This window comes from Macadamia integrifolia, chromosome 11 (assembly GCF_013358625.1).
Source record: "Macadamia integrifolia cultivar HAES 741 chromosome 11, SCU_Mint_v3, whole genome shotgun sequence".
NCBI lineage: Eukaryota > Viridiplantae > Streptophyta > Magnoliopsida > Proteales > Proteaceae > Macadamia > Macadamia integrifolia.
Genome location: NC_056567.1, coordinates 5,106,864 through 5,110,736, shown reverse-complemented (window position 1 = coordinate 5,110,736; position 3,873 = coordinate 5,106,864).

The window sequence follows — 3,873 nt, the reverse complement described above, 5'->3', positions numbered from 1 at the left end:
AGTATCGGAGTATGGATGGATAAAGTGAACTGTTTTGTTTCTCTGTGTTTGAAACTGTGAATCGTTGGATTCGGAGCTTTTGGTTGTATTAAAACCGTTGAATTGGGATCTTCTTATTGAGGTTATGACTTCGTTAAATCCATTGACACATAATGGTCAAACAAGTGGAGCCGTTCAATCCGCCTCCCGTGTTCAAGTAGTCACGGTGGAGAGTGGATCATGTTCACATACAATAACGTACGATAATGACCTTGGTACGTGGATTTATAATTAATTTTCTCCCTCTTCATTTAATAAATTTTAAATCCACTGACCGGAGACATACGAGAATTTTGTCGTATGTAAACCTGATCCGTTCACAACACAATGCGGGGTTTCAAAGCATTGTATCGGAATTAGTAAGGAAATCAATTTTGAAAATAAGGGGTTTTAAGATTAGTAAATTGAAAATGAAGTATATGATGTGTAAGTTTAATTACTTTTTGATGAATTATACAATGTTAGAAATTAAGGAGAGAAATTTTATAAAATGACTATTTTAGATATCCGGCGGTCAATCATAAATAAATAATGTGATATAAAGGACGATGTTTCATAGAAATGCATAAAGTCGAGAGGTGCATACAGAGTGTTGTGTAATCGATGTATCCTTTTAAAGCTTAAAGAAAAATTATAAAGATTGTTATGCCACGAACTATGAAGTATGGAGCTAACTGTTGGACAGTTAAAGAAATGTCATATAAAGAAATTATGCGTAGCTGATGAAGATATTAAGATGGATGTGCAGCAAAACTATAAAGGATAAAGTAATGAATGAACATATTATAACTGATTTGGGAATTGTCCTGATCAATGAAAAGTTTTGTGAAAATCATTTGAGATGATATGATCATGTTCAAAGGAGATTTGAAGACATCATAGTAAGGATGAGTGATTTGATTCAGATTTAAGGGACCAAAACAGTTAATAAAAAACCTAAAATGACCATAGGTGAAGTGGTGAGAAATAACATGCGTAAAGTATGACCTTGGTTAGAGCCTATTGGAAGGCAATGATTTATATAGTTAACCCGTTTAACTGAGAATCTCCTGACTTGTTGGACTATGTCTCTTTCCTCTTACTCTCATTTTATCATTTATTCTTTATCCCAATTATATATATATATATATATATATATCCATGTAGTAGACCACATTCAATTGAGAAAAGGCTGAATTTATTATTGTTGTTGTATGGATAATAATATCGATATATTCAATATGAATGAGATAATTCATCCTTCAGAATATCATTATAGGTTTCTTAAACTTTTTCATTTCCTTATTCTGATACCACTAGTATAGTGTCAACCATGATGGATTTGATCTCAATACCTAAAGCCATACTCACGTTTATTACATGGATGCCTAAAACATCAAGTGTTATTATTGTAAACAATATTGTATGCGTTGTTTATACAAGTTTACTTGTAAGATCTTAAAAAAAAAAAAAAAAAAAAAAAAGTTTAACAATCTACCAGGAGAATTTTTGAATGGGTAAACTTTATTTTACTACATTATAGAATGACTGACCTTTAGATATTTAGAGAATTGTGTAATTGATCACATGTCAAATTTGTATGTCAATAACTTAAAGGTCTTTCTACTTAAATATCAAGAATACTCTGTGCAGGTCATTAGCTTAGATAAAAGCAAACTATTTTTGAGAAAAATTCCCCCTCCAGAAAAAACAGGGAATTGCTGCAACTTTGGTATTCCCATGTGCATATTCCCAAGAAGATACTTAGGTGTGGAGATTTTTAAAGGAATAATGAAAAAAGAGGTTTTGTTGCCGGTTATGGACAAAATCAAGGGAATATTGTCTAGGTGGAAAGGAAAGTTGTTGTCTATGGTAGGTAGAGTTGAACTGGTTAAAATTGTAATCTCATGTATGCCTACCCACAACTTCTCGGTTTATTGGTGGCGTACTTCTCTCGTGACAATGCTTGAGAGATGGATGCGAAATTTTACTTGGACAGACGATGTGGACACAGTGAAAGCTATCACAGTGAAGTGGGATTCTTTGTGTAAGCCTAAGGAGGAGGGAGGCCTGGGGCTCCAGAGAATAAGAGACTCTAACAAGGCAATGCTTAGTAAGATGGTATGGAATCTAAAAAATGAGAATTCAGCAGCAAATTTTTTTCTCATAGCTCAATTTGTTAATAAATATGGCATATCTCTTAAAAACTATAAATCTTCTTCTATTCTCTCAAGGGTCAGGAAGGTGTGGAATTTTGTTGATGCCAATGAAAGATGGTTTATTGGTTCTAGACAGCTAGAGAACTTCTGGAAAGACAAATGGTGGGGACCAAAATCCATTATAGAAGCCATCTCGTTGGAAGATGCCAGCACCCTCTCTACATCAGCCAATGTGGGGGATTTTATTAGTAAAGGGGAATGACTGCTTCCTGAGGTATCTTATCTTTTGCTCCATAATATATTTACTCATATTAGAAAGATTAAAATTCCCAGATTTCCAATGAATGACATTAGGATCTAGTCTCTATCGCCCCTGAGCTCCTTCTCCTCGAGTTCTGCTTGGAAGAAGGTTAGAAACAGATCTTCAAAGGTGCACTGGGCACCTTTGATATGGCAGAAAGACCTTCCCCCAAGATACTCTATTTTTGGTTGGAGGCTGATGCATGGTAGAGTCCCAATAGATGAGATGGTTTGCCAAAAAGGTATCTACCTGGCATCAACATGCAATCTTTGTGGCAAGGCTGAAGAGAGCATGTCGCATATTTCCCTTCAGTGCACCTTCTCGGTTTCCATCTAAAAAAAAACTCTTTAATTGTTTTGAGGTGGGGTGGATAGATCACTCATCAATTGAAGCTTTTCTTTAAATGGGGGAAGAGAAGAACTAGGGTCCTCAATGTCAAGAAACCATGGAAACTGTCTGCTTATTACTTCCTATCATATTTGGTGGGAGAAAAATAAGCGAATGCACGATAATATGGCAAGGCCGGCAGCGTATGTTTATGAAAGTATTAAACAGGATATTTTGACTTGCTGCGAGGAAAATGCAAGGATGTGCAATCAGTTTCTGATATCCTTTGTTGTAGGAAGCTTGGTTTATCTATTAAAAACCCCAGCTCCTCTCCTCCCCTGGAGGTTCACTGGTGTAAATCCCCTTTGGATTGGATCAAGATCAATGTGGATGGTAGTTCTCTTGGCAACCCAGGCAATGTAGGCACTGGAGGAGTTATGGGAAACAATGATGGTGAGGTGATTGACTCTTTAAGCATTTTTTCTTGGAGTTAAAGAGATATATGAAGCAGAGGCAGAAGCTGTTCTAGGGGGAATTTCTTTGGCTAGTAATCTGAATACCAATGGTATTTGGATTGAGTCAGATTCAATAGCAGTGATTTCAGCTTTCCAGATAATGGAAATTCCTTGGTTCACTCTGCAAAAATGGAGAGCTCTCACTCAATTTTTGGAATTGATTTAATGAAAGATCTCTCACTGCTTCAGAGAGTCCAATGTTGTGGCTGACTTCTTGACAAAAAAGGCATCGAAGTCTGGTCTCTCAGAATATTCGGTGGCCCTCCCGAACCATATTGCATCAGAGATTGCTTCTGATGCTTTGGACAAGCACCATTTGCGATTCTCCTAAGCCTTTTGCTTGCTCTCTCAGTTGATGGCCATGCCGAAGGTGGAGTTTACAAGTTGGTTTAGGAGGTTCGGCCTTGTCTTTTAGTTCCCTTGTTTCTTGTATTTCTTTTCTTTTTAATAAAATTATCTTTTAACAAAAAAAAAAAAAAAAAAAATCACATGTCAAATTTCGATTTTAAATTTAATCATAACTTTATGGTATCTCACAAAAAAACTGAGCTAA